Source organism: Dama dama, chromosome 22 (assembly GCF_033118175.1).
Source record: "Dama dama isolate Ldn47 chromosome 22, ASM3311817v1, whole genome shotgun sequence".
Lineage (NCBI taxonomy): Eukaryota > Metazoa > Chordata > Mammalia > Artiodactyla > Cervidae > Dama > Dama dama.
Window position 1 is genome coordinate 34,880,038 of NC_083702.1, and position 13,571 is coordinate 34,893,608.

Consider the following 13,571-nt stretch of genomic DNA (forward strand, 5'->3'; position numbering starts at 1 on the left):
GGATTGACACATAAACACTGCTATATATAAAATAAGGCCCTACTGTACAGCACAGGGACCTCTGATCAGTACTCTGTGATGACCTATATGGGAAGAGCATCTAAAAGGAGCGGATACATGTATATGTCAAACTGACTCACTCTGTCGCAAGGCAAAAACTACCACCACATTGTAAATCAGCTACTGTGTTCAGTCGCTCATTCGTGTCCGACTCTTTGTGACCCCATAGACTGCAGCATGCCCGGCTTCCCTGTCCTTCACCATCTCCTGGAGTTTGCACAAAATCAACTATACTCCAATAAAAAGCAATCAAAAAATAAAACACATGGCAAATCTTAAAACAATTTTTTAATTAAAAAAAAAAAAAAAAACCAAAGTAGAAGAGGGACAAAGGTGTTGTGGCCTGAGGGGACTCCAGAACAACAGTGGGGCAGGGAGGGAGCAGTGTGTGTGCAAGAGAATCACCCAACCTCTTTCCCTTCTTTCCCTCCAATGCCTTGCCAGTGCCTTCCACTGGCTGAACCCAGTTCAGAGCAAAACAGTAACAGAACCCGGTGATACAGTCGACAGAGGCCGGTTTTCTGGGACACAAGCAAGGCAGAGAAGATCAGAAAACAGATGGTGCAATGGGGCCGGGGCAAAATGTGTTGTTGTTTTCTGAATAAGGGGTATAAGTATGTAAGGAATGGAAACATCTGAATGGAACGGTATCACTGTCTCCATGACAGATTGAGGAACGGAAGCTCAGAGAGATAATCTTGCCGAGGTCGTCAGCCCGAAAAAGGAACCGATTTGGAGCCCTTAATGGAGCTTCTGGTCTACCTTGCTTCCCACTGCACTGCATGGCTCCACTCAGAGTGACGGTGAAATGATCCCAGTCTCCCCTAAGCAGTTTCTGCCCTGAGATAAACCAAGGGTGTGAAACCTTGTTCCTTACCCCTCCTGCATTTCCCTACATTCTTGGTCTGAATCCATTCACTGTGGTTTTCCAAACAATCTTTCAGAGAGGGGTTTCTTAAATTGCCAATAACTTTGAAAGGTATTGACAATAGGAAATTGGATTCTCTCCTTTTTGGGGAGAAGGAAGATTAGATCTAAGATATAAAGACATCTGAAAGAAAGAAAAACAAAGAGATAGAAAAGGAAGGAAGGAAAGAAAGGAAGGAAGGAAGGGAAGAAAAAGGGAGAGGGGGGCAGGAAGAGGGACTGGGAGAGAAAGAATCTCAGCATAAACAGTTTGGGTAGCATGACCGGTAACAACTAAAAACTGGAGACTAACCAAATGCCTGTCCACAACTGAAGAATGTAAAAACAAATTGTGGAAATCCACATAATGAAATATAACACAGGGAGGGAACTAAAACTGCACTCAACAAAGGGAATGAAATTCAAAGATGTAGTATTGAAAGGAGGAAGCCAGAGACCATTTGTACGATTTCAAAAGCAGGCAAAAATAACCTATGGTGTTAGAAGATAGGATCATGGTTATTTTAGCGTCTAGGAAATGCAAAGGGGTTTCTGTGTTGTTAATCATTTTCTGGGTTTTGTCTATTTGCTTGTTTTTGTATATTTGTTTGATCTGGGTGGTGGTTGTAGAGGTGTATTCATTTTGTGAAAGTTCACTGAGCTGCCCCTTAGATCTGTGTCCTTTTCTACATGCACAGACACACAATTTCAGGTAGCCAGTTGCATTAGTCAGTTATGAAGCAGTAAAAATCAATCTTTCAAAATTTCTGTGGCTTTCAACACAAACAGTTTTCTCTTTGTGGTATGCACAGTTCTAAGACTGTCGCCATGGTCTGTATCCCTTGGTGTTATTCCTGTGATGATGTTACCTTACATGGCAAAGGGATTCTGCAGGTCCCGCTGGGCCCCTTGCCCTCTGGTCCAGCCCGCATGTGTGCGCCTGTCTGCCTGTCCTGTCCTGGCACGGGCTCTTCCTGCCCAGCTCCTTCCCACGCTGCCTAGGGTCCCCAGGAGCGCCATGGGGACCCCCTTATGGAGCCAGCAGTGCACGGGCTCAAGTCCTGCTATCTTCCTCGGCACCTCCTCTTTATGAATCAGTTGACTTTAAGATAAGATTATCAAGGCAGACCTAATCTATTTGTTGCTCTTGTTCAGTTGCTCAGTCGTGTCCGACTCTTTGCAACATTATGGACTGCAGTGCGCCAGGCTTCCCTGTCCTTCACCATCTCCTGGAGCTTGCTCAAATCATGTCCATTGGGTCAGTGATGCCATCTAACCATTTTGTTCTCTGTCATCCCCTTCTCCTTCTGCCTTCAATCTTCCAAGGCATCAGGGTCTTTTCTAATCAGTCAGCTCTTCGCATCAGGTGGCCAAAGTATTGGAGCTTCAGCTTCAACATCAGTCCTTCCAATATATTCAGGGTTGATTTCCTTTAGGATTGACTGGTTTGATCCCCTTAACTACGTGAACCCTTTAAAAGCAGAGTGTTTTCTGGTCAGAGACTTGCCGGGGTGTAGATTCAATGTGCCATTACTGGCCCGAGGACGAAAGATGCCATACCAAAAAGGCCTGAGGAGAGCCCTTAGGAACTGAGGCCAAGCCCTGGCCCATAGCCAGTAAGAAAACAGAACCTAAGTCCTATGATCATAAGGAGACAAGTTTGCCAATAACCAGTGAGCTTTGAAGAGAACGACAAATCCTAAATGAGAATAGCAGCTGACGCCTTGATCTCAGCCCAGTGAGATGATGAGCAGGGTATCCAGGAGCACCGTGCCCACACATCTGACCTGTAGAAACTGGGAGATGATACATTGTGATTTTAGGGTGCTAAGTTTGTGTTAATTTGTTTGCAGCAACAGAAAACGAGTACACACTTACTCATATTTTGGCAGCTCTGTGCTGGCAGCTCCTAGAAACCGCTTGGCTCTGCTCCAGGTGCCTTCACATTCTGGGACCCATATTGAAGAAGGTTCTCTATTTGGAACATTCATAAGACAGAGGGAGAACAGCAAGCAAGGTAGACAGAAACCCACAACACCTCTTAAAGTATGTAGTGTTCATCTTATCTGTTCACATTCCAGTGGTCAAAGCAGGCCACATGGCCAGACCCAAAGGCAATGGGACAGGATGTATAATCTTCTTATAGGAAAGGTGAGATTGAATAATACTGAAAAACCATGCAATCTATCACCATGGAATGTTAGAACTGTGGCCTAATTGGAAACAGCAGAGTCTACGGGGTCAGAAAGGCCCCATGTGAATCTTGGTACTACCACCTTACTGACTGCGTGACCATGAAGTTAGGACATTTCTCTGAGCCTTGGTCTCTTAAATGGCAAACACCTATATCCTACAGGATTGTTGTGAATGCTAAATGTACCAGTATGTTTCCTGATATATACTCTAACACGTGTTGATAAATATTAGCCTCGGCCTCTTACCTTGGGGATTAACCAGAATATAATTCTTCCAAGGGGAGAAATCAGGGAAAGAAAACCATATCTAAACCCACCTCTTTTCCCACATTTTCCTAATAAACTAATTCAGAGTCCAAAATGTATAATTCCTTTATACACTGTATCTTTTGACTGTTGTAGTAACAAATGGCTTGGGCTTCCTTGATAGCTCAGATGGTAAAGAATCTGCCAGAAATGTGGGACACCTGGGTTCAATCCCTGGGTCAGGAAGATCCCCTGGAAAAGGGAATGGCTACCCACTGCATTTTGTATTTTCAAGAGTTGCCAGTATTCTTGCCTGGAGCATTCCATGGACAGAAGAGCTGGTGGCTAAATTCCATTTGAAAAGAGTTGGACACAACTGAGCGACTAATGCTTTCTTCACTTTTCATTTATTTTTTTAAGTAACAAATGGCTTAGAGTAAAGGGAATATAATATTGCTCTTCTGAATGGGATTGTTGAATGCAATCAACATGTGAGGTTGGATTACTTTATAATTACCTTTCTAAATCGATGATTCACTTTAACACCTAATTTTGGCTTATGAATATGTTGTTATAAAGCCATAGTTACTACTGTTGGAAAACTGGCAACTGAGTCAATAATATTTTGTCCTCAGAATGTTTAGATTTTTCTTTTTAATTTGTCTAGGTGGTTTTCAATATATTTCAAGTTTCTAGTTCACAAATACCTCTTTTAAAGTAACTATTATTAATTATTTTTAAGCCCCAATCCATTATTTAGGGTTTTAACTCTTTTTTAATCACATAAAAAATAACAATCTATCTCTTTCTTTCTTATACACACACACACACAAAGAAGTTAGTACACTTTCTTCAGCAGAAGGAAAGAGTCAAGTCACTCAAAAACTTTTCAGATGGGGATTTCCCTGATTGTCCAGTGGTTAGGAATCCACCTACAAATGCAGGGGACATGAGTTTGATCCCTGATCAGGGAACTAGATCCCACATGGGGTGAATCAACTGGGCCCATGTGCCACAGCTTCTGAGCTGCACTCTGAAGCCCACAAGCTGCAACTACTGAAGCCTGCATGCCCAAAAGCCAACACTCTGCAACAAAAGAGGCCACCACAAAGAGAAGCCTGTGACCTGCAACCAGAGAGGAGCCCCTGCTCACCACAACCAGAGGAAGTCAGTGCAGAGCAATGAAGATCCAGTGCAGCCAAAAATAAATAAATAAATAAACTTATCAGATGAAGATAACTACAGTCAATGTTTTGGTGTGTAGTCTTCCAATCTTTCTTCCTGAATAGATAATATAGGACTGCATGTGTGTGTGTATACACACACACACACACACACACACACACACATATAGCATATGTTTATATTTCTGTATGTTTACATATATTTTTCAAAAATGGAGCTATATATTATACTTATTTTTAACCTACTTTTTCATGTAGTTTTATACATATATACCATGGCTACAGTCCATAGGGTGGCAAAGAGTCAGACAAGACTGAAGCAACTTAGCGCGCGCACACACACACACACACACACACACACATAACATTACTTTAATAATTTCATTTAATGATTTTATGTGTATTTTTCAGCTAGTATCTTACGATTGAATATTTAGGTTATTTGTTAATTTTCTATTATTTACTCTGAAAGTGAGTTTCCACTAGCCCATATACATGAATTAGAGGAAGCCAGGGCAAAGGGTTGTTGACCAGAACACCCATCAATTTTAGCCCTGCTGATCGGAGCCCATATATGGCAAGTCTGCTCTTAAATTTACAAATATATACTGGAAATGTTTTTTAAAAAAATCAAAACAATAAACAGAATCCCCCTTAGATTGGATGAGGCTTTTCTTGAAATTTCAGCCATTTTGTATTATCAACAGTTGCCAGACAGAGACTTCCTTGGTGGTTGAATGGTTAAGAACCCACCTTGCAAAAAAAAAAACAAACCAAGAACCCACCTTCCAATGCAGGCGACACGGGTTTGATCCCTGGTCAGGGAACAGAGATCCCGTATGCCACAGAGCCACAGCCCACGAGCCACAACCAGAGAGTCCGTACACCACAGCAAAAGATCCTGAGTGATGCAACTACAATTTCCCATGCCACAACTAAGACCCAATGCAGCCAAATAAATAAATTAATAGAGTTGCCAGATGGCAGATAAGAGGACCAACATCTTGGTTTATTATCTGCATTTTCCATGAGTTGTCCTTATTGAGCTGTTAATTTCTCCATGAAAGGGAATCAAAAATGATTAAAGTGCTATGATTTTAGGTCAGAGATGAATTTAGTGCCCCACATCCACTGTCATCTCAAAGATGCCCATGATTAAAGCACTCAGGTGATGTCTTTCCTTATTTATTGAAAACAAAAATGGAAAAAGAGAGCCTTGTGTTCTGATTCTTTTTTTGCTTCAGATCAAGAAAATAATTGCTTTTAAGTCCCTAAAAGAACTTGTAGTAATGACTCTTGAAAGCCCTGAATGGAGCCATTGTTATAGAAACATGACTGCCTTTATGGGTGAAACAATTACATTTTTATACCACATGGAATTAAATGGAAGTTTCTACCCGCCTCTGTTAAGAGCCCCCTTTGGAGAGACTGGGAGCCAATAAGCCAGGAGCTGGTGGACACTGACCTCTAGCCAGCCCGCCTGGTCCCAGCCTTCCGTTGTCTCTTCCTGGGCTCCAACTAGAGCTCTTCTGATGAATGCACTATTGTTGGTCTCTTCAGAGAGGAGCTGTGAAAGGAAATGGAAGATTATTGGTAAGTGGGTAGGAGAATGTTCCAACAGAAGAATGAAATGAAGTAATTAGCTTCCTTCTCTATATAAGCACCAGCCTTGCTGCCAAATCTTCAGGCTGTAGCGAGTGAGGAAAACAATGACATTCCTGATGCAGGGAGAGTCACCTGCAGCCATTGGCCAATCACAGGTAAGGCCACTCTCTTCTTTACCCTAGGGACAAGGGCAGGTATGTTACTGTTAGTTGCTCAGTCAAGTCCAGCTCTTTGTGACCCCATGTACCTTAACCCGCCAGGCTCCTCTGTTCATGGGATTCTTGAGTCAAGAATACTGGAGTGGATTGCCATTTCCTTCTCCAAGAATGGCTCCCATTTTAAAAGGTTTTAATAAGATGAGAACTATCCTAGGATAAATTTGCAGCCATCCCACCCCAGGGTGACATATATATATATATGCTTTTTAATTCCATCACAGTTTATCACAGGATATTGAATATCGTTCCTTGTGCTATTCAGTAGGACCTTGAGGTTTATCCATTCTATTTATAATAGCTTACATCTGCTAACCCCAGCTTCCCAGTCCATCACTTTCCCTCCCCCCTCCCCTTTGGCAGCCACAAGTCTGTTCTCTATATCTACGAGTCTGTTTCTTTCTTGTGATAGATTTATTTGTGCCATGCTTTAGAATTAAAATGGGAACCATTCTTGAATGGAAGGACTATGTAAAATGACAAGCCCTAAAGGGAATAATTCTTTTTATCATGATATGACCTTTTAAAGGGCTTCTCTATGGCTCAGCTGGAAAGAACCCACCTGTCAATGCAGGAGACATCAGAGACGCAGGTTCCATCCCTGGGTCGAGAAGATACCGGGGAGAAGGGAATGGCTACCCACTTCAGTATTCTTGCCTGGAGAATTTCATGGACAGAGGAGCCTGGCAGGCTACAGTCCATGGGGTTGCAGAGTCAGACACAACTGAACAACTAACACTTACTTACTTGGTTTAACAGGCAAGGAATTTTAAAAAGTTATACACACTTATGTTAGATATTATATTTTAACCTAAGACATATATGAGCACTTCAGCAATTGTATAATAGAATAAAATGCCAAGGCCCTTCCTCTGAGTGCCTGCTAATTAGAGTTGTATCATTTTTCTTATAAGAGCAACATCAAACTTCTGTTTCTTTAAATTGCAGCAAAAAGTAATTTGAGCGCAGAATCTTAAAGATATGTTTACAAACTTTTCCCAATCATGTCTGGTTCACCTTTCCTATACTGATTTGGATTATAATATTTTCAGGCCACTCACTCTCACCAAGTCTTTCCAAAGAATCTCAACTTAATTTTCATAGGAACAACTCTCTTTTACACTCAAGGTTTCATTGGTTTACATAATATATAATTAAATGCTGTAACATAATGAACAGTACAAGTGCATTGATTGGCTTGCTGATAAAATACAACTGTTTCTTGGTAAAGATACAACGGAATTGATGGGACCAGGGCAATTCAATGTACCAGACCTCTACTAATCTCCAATGATGAGTGTGAATGAAGATTGGGAAATGTTGTTAATGAGGTGATTTGGCTATTTGGGAATTGGATAATGTGAGCTAGAGCAACAGTAGGGCTTTCCAGGAGGTGCTAACGGTAAAGAACCCGCCTGCCAATGCAGAAGCTGCAGGAGACTGGGTTCAGTCCCTGGGTTGAGAAGATCCTCTGGAGGAGAGCATGGCAACCCACTCCAGTATTCTTGCTTGGAGAATCCCATGGACAGAGCAGCCTGGCGGGCTACAGTCCATAGGGTCACAGAGTCGGACACAACTGAAGCGACTTAGCACTCGCCCAGAGCAAGAGTAGTGGAAAAAGACAGGAGAGGACAAATTGAAATGACAGAAACTTTGGAAATAAATAGGCTTGAGTTCAAATTCTGACTTCATTGCTTAGCTGTGAACCTCAAAGTTTCTGCTTACTTACACGTAAAACAAGAATAATGTGGTACAGTGAAAGATTGGGAAAACACAGCTAATGTACTTAGCAGTGTGCCTAACCCAAGTAAGTAATCAATATAATATTATCATTAGAATTTTATGTTGAATTGAGGAAATTGAAGATTCAAAGATGATTCCCTATTGTCTACCCTGCCTAAATAAATGATAATAAGATAAAAAAGATAACACCACTAACTGAAATAGGAAAACCAAGAGGAGAAATAAGAGAAGAACTGAACATATTTTCAGGCTGAGGGGAGGGAATCAGTAGCAAGAGAAATTTTTTTTTTTTTAATTAGAAATCAAATGTGGTTTTCTCTATTGTATGAGATTGTGGGTGGTTTTTGCACTCATCTTTGTTCCTTTCTGTATCTTCCAAATTTTCTACATTGAGTGTATAAATACTGGGCTCAAAAAAAGAAAAAGAAAAACATCATTTCCTTCAACATGAGATGTGAAATGGGGGTAGCCTATGAGACAATGCTCCAGGAAAAGTGGAATGGGGTGGGATGGGAACACAGAGGGAGAAAAAATGCTTGGAAAGGAGAGAGAGAGATTTCTTCCACCGAGGCAAGAAAGAAAAGAGAATGAATGAAGGTTCAGAGAAGTTCTAAACTGGGGGTAAGAAAATTTGAGGAAAATCACATCCTTTGGCTTTTATATTTTTAAGTAAATTAAGAGCCAAGGTAGTTTGCTAAAACTGAGGAGGGAAAAAAGAACCAGACATATGGAAAAAGTATCTGCTGCATATTTCAGGAAACCCTAACTCAGTGCTCTATAGTGACCTTAATGGGAAGGAAATCCAGAAAAAGGGTGGGGGGTATATGTTACATAAAGCTAGTTCACTTTGCTGTGCAGTAGAAACTAACACATTACAATGAGACAAAGCAACTATACTCCAATAAAAACTAAATGTAAGAAATAAATAAAAATACTGACAGCCATTGAACTTAAATAGGAAGGCAAGTGACAGGTGGGAAAGATATGTTGTAAGGAGGCTTGGGACCTAGGAGACCGAGGCGGCCAAGTTTGGGATTCTTGAAAAGCCTATTTTCAACAGGAACTAATATGTATCTTGTGGTTGCCATGGAGCTGAATAGAATAAGGAGGTCAAAAGATATTAATAATAATGTTTATAGTACATATTATTTATAGTATAATTAGGATAATATACTATTTATGCTATTGTATGCTTTTCCTTTAATACATTTATATTTCTAAAGGGCTTTTAATGACATTACTGAAACTACAATAAACTACAATAAAGAAATATGGAAAGAGTAAAAATGTTTTTAAAACTTAATATGAGGAACAGAAAAAGATTTAATTTGAAATTGATACAATATTCCCGAAGAGCCAGGAGGCCCAGCTGAGGTTGGAGAACATGCGTGCGTAGTGGTCAGTGGCTGAGTTATCTCTGTGGCTGCAGTTGACCATCTGGAAAGGGGAGTGGCAGGTAGAACTGGCCGGGCAGATGGGGCCAGAGAAGTGGGTGCGGACATTTAGGAGAACCCTTACCCTCCCCAGTCTGCCCTTCCTCCTCATCTGTCACAGACAATGACTACCATGTCTTCTGTTGCTCCTCTCAGAAACCCTGGAATCATGCTAGCCTTCTCCTTCAGGAACCCCCACCTAAACAGTCCCCAGGTTCCGCCCATTCTGTCTCCTAACACTTCACCCACCTTCACTGTCACCACGGGTGCAGAGGCTGCTGTCCTCTCGCCCCGTTGCCTCGGCCTCTAACTGCTTGGCCATGTCTGCTCCTGCTTCTGCTCAGTTCCATTCTTCACACTGTTCCGGTCTTTAAAAATCACGTCAGGAACTGTGTCACCCTTTCAAGACCCACAAAAAGCTTCTGGTTTCCCTTAGAATAAGGACCAAAGTTCCCAATATAGCTTGCCAGGTCCTCATGGTCTGGCTCTTATGATATCCCAGATTCACCTGGCAGAGACCGGCCCCCACAACCCTGCTCTCTATTCTCTGGGCACAGGGGCCTTCTCTTTGCTCCTCAAAGACACAGAGACAAAAAGTGACCCACAGAGATAGAGATGGGGGTGGAGTCTCATATGATCAGATGCTATGGACTTCCTAAGGAAGAGAGAAATAAATTGTGGAGCTTCCCAGGTGGCTCCGTGGTAAAGAATGTGCTTGCCAATGCTGGAGACACAAGAGACCCAGGTCAGTCCCCTGGTTGGGAAGATCCCTTGAAGTAGGAAGTGGCAACCCATTCCAGTATTTTTGCCTGGGAAATCCCATGGACAGAGGAGGCTGGTGGGCGACAGTCCATGGGGCCACAGAGTCAGACATGACTGAGTGACTAAGTACATAGCACAAATTAAAATTTAAAAACAAAGACTGAGCACTGACTCAAAGGGGTGAAATGATTTAAACTAGAGAGGAAATGGTGCTATATATTGATTGGCTTTCCCTTATACCCTCCACCCTGGATGCCCAGTGCTTAACGGGGCTTGTGGGGAAGCTTAGATCTGTTTTAGGGAATAACACCCATACCATTTACAGACACAAGTTCCTCCAAGACAGTTGTCCCTGAGCATGTTCCCTGGATGTCCCAAAGGCATTTCCACCCCAACAACCCCTTCTCTGCATCTACCCTCCACCCCATCCATCTCCAGAGGCTACACCTGTACCTAGTACTACTGACCTGACCCTCCAGTCCTCTTTCAACCAGGCTCTCAGCTCATCTGGATGTGGCATCTGCCCCCAGCCTAATTCCACCCCCCACCAGTCTGCCCTCCCATCCATTCTCCTCTCAGATACTGGGCTGGTCCTTCTAAAATATCAATTTGACCATGTTGCTCTCAGGATGAAAAAAGAAAAAAAAAACAAAGAAGAGGAAGTAGTAGAATGTAAGAAAAAATGTTGACATTGCTCCCAAAGAGTAGGGAGGGAAAAAGGGATGACCTCTGAAAGTACTGTGATTCCAGTAGGGTGATCAGAGGAAAGCCAAATTTTAGTTGGTTGTACTCTTAGTTTTTCGTTCATTTAATTAGATAATATCATAAGTTCAATATTTCTCTAAATACCTGTGAAAGGTCTGAGTCCCTGAAGATTATGCGTACCTGTTAGTACTAAAGGGCAGACTCTTTCTAAAATGAGCCACAGATTTCCGCAAAGCTTAATTTACCTTCCACAAAAAAAAAAAAAAAAAAATGTCAGAAAAGAAAAATCTCAGACCTTTTGTTTCACAAGAGTAGTATGACACTGAGGATGGTCACTGAAGGAAAAAAATCTCTTGAAAATTGGTTGAAACTCAGTAATGACTTCAAGTAAGATCACCAAATATGTGGAAGTGACATTCTCACATTTCCACACCTGGTGGGTGACTCAGCCCTTGTTTAGCAGGGCCATAGGGACAAATCACTGCAGACTCAATATCACAGTATACAAGCTGGATGATCAGAGTCCTCTTTTCTAGTGGGCGTGTGTGCATGCATACTCTGTTGCTTCAGGTGTGTCTCTTTGCAACCCTATGGATTTTAGCCCACCAGTCTCCTCTGTCCATGGGATTCTCCGGGCAAGAACACTAGAGTGGGTTGCCATGCCCTCTTCCAGGGGATCTTCCCAACCCAGGGATCGAAACCAGTCTCCTGTACTGCAGGAGGATTCTTTACTGCTGAGCCCCCTGCGAAGCCCTTTCTAGGGGGCAAAAGGCTTAAAAGAACTGTGCTTCAAACAGCATGTTTGTTTAGCAAAGAGCCTTATTTGCAGGGACCATAGGAAGGGAGCCTCTTTCTAATTTCTTCATGTAAATGCCAAAGCACTTTTCAAATGTTATGAGAGCATCCACTTGAACTGCTGTATTTGGACAAGTGAATGGTGGTTTTCAAGTAACTCCTCAAATCATGCCCCCAGACCTGGTCAATAAAGGCATTCAGGAATTGTCTAGAGCCTCAAGCTGCACATATCATTTGTCTAAGCGGATGCCTGACATTCTAGCCTGAGCCTAAACTAGGGTTCAGACGTTCTGGATGTGTAAAAAGTGATACCCAGAAGCATCCTTTGGAGAACTCAGACCTGTATTATTTTTAACAAAAAAATTTAATTGAAGTATAGTTGGCATACAATGTTATATTCGTTTCAAGTGCACATGTAGTGATTCAAGATTTATATACTTTACAAATTGATCACAATGGTAAGTGCAATCTGTCACCACACAAAGTTATTACAATAGTATTGACTATATTCCCTTTGCTGTATATTATATCCCTATGACTTACTTATTTTATAACTAGAAGTTTGTACCTCTTGATTCCCCTCACCTAATTCTGCCCAACCCCGGATCCCTTCCCCTCTGGTGATCACCAATTTGTTCTCTGTATATATGAGCCTGTTTCTAGTTTGCTGGTTGGTTTTGTTTCTTAGATTCTACCTTCTAGTGAAATCGTATGGTACTTGTCTTTCTCTGACTTATTTCATTTAGCATAATACCCTCTAGAACACTCATGTTATTGCAAATGGCAAGATTTCATTCTTCTTATGACTGAGTAACATTCATATATATATACTCAATCTTTTTTATCCATTCATCCACTGATGAATACTTCGGTTGCTTCCATACCTTGCTTGTTGCCAATAATGCTGCAGTGAACACAGAGATGTATGTATTAATATCTTTTTAATCAGTGTTTTCATTTTCTTTGGATAAATACCCAGTAGTGAAATTGCTGTATTATGTGCAAGTTTTATTTTTTAACTTTTTGGAGACTCCTCCATACTGTTTCCAGAAACACATCTGCAGGTAGAATATAGGAATGGTTCTCAGTGCAGTTCGGTAGCTGTCTTGTACTCACCATCACGAATCACAACTGGATGAAGGAGAGAGAGGAGCTGGACATGTGATTTGGCTTTTAAGACACGTGACCCAAAGAGTTGAGGGGACATCCCCTGTCCTCTCACTCCAGACCTCCATTCATCGTTAGTGCTGCAGGAGAACTTTAATGGCATCTTCCCGTGTGAGATGGATGACTAGAGCCATGAAAAGCCACACGTGATCGCAAGAGGGAACTTGCTCATGATAGACTGTGAGCAATCCTTATAGAGGGTCATTCTGCAGGGAGAATAAAATCTAAAATAATCCATAATTTCTGGCCTGGCTGGCTGATTGGTGGTATCACTTCCTAAAGTAGAGAATAAAAGAGAAGGAGATGATGGCCAACTCAGGGTTTAGAGATGTTGAGTTTAAGACAACTACGAAATTTCCAGGGAAAGGTGTAAAAACAGCTTTAGAGAGAGTCTCGGGTAGAACTATAAATTTAGTGTCATAAGTTTAGAGATGTCAGTTAAGGTAATGGTTGTTGAGGAGATGGTCTAGAGAAAGTACATGAGGAGAGCAAAAAAGGCCGCAAAACCCTAAGACTGTCCACATTAAAAGGAGCAGCAAAAAGTGAGCTTAATAG

At 41.7% G+C, this 13,571-nt stretch overlaps 1 protein-coding gene across 3 annotated transcripts in view; it reads right to left on the minus strand.

Annotated features, from left to right (window-relative positions):
- Positions 1-13,571, minus strand: part of LMNTD1 (lamin tail domain containing 1) — a 483,367-nt gene that overhangs the window by 177,679 nt on the left and 292,117 nt on the right. For all 3 annotated transcript variants that reach the window (XM_061125156.1, XM_061125157.1, XM_061125158.1), the window contains one exon: positions 6,057-6,158. The gene's annotated coding sequence lies outside the window, so the exon portion shown is untranslated. The remainder of the gene's footprint in view (positions 1-6,056; positions 6,159-13,571) is intronic.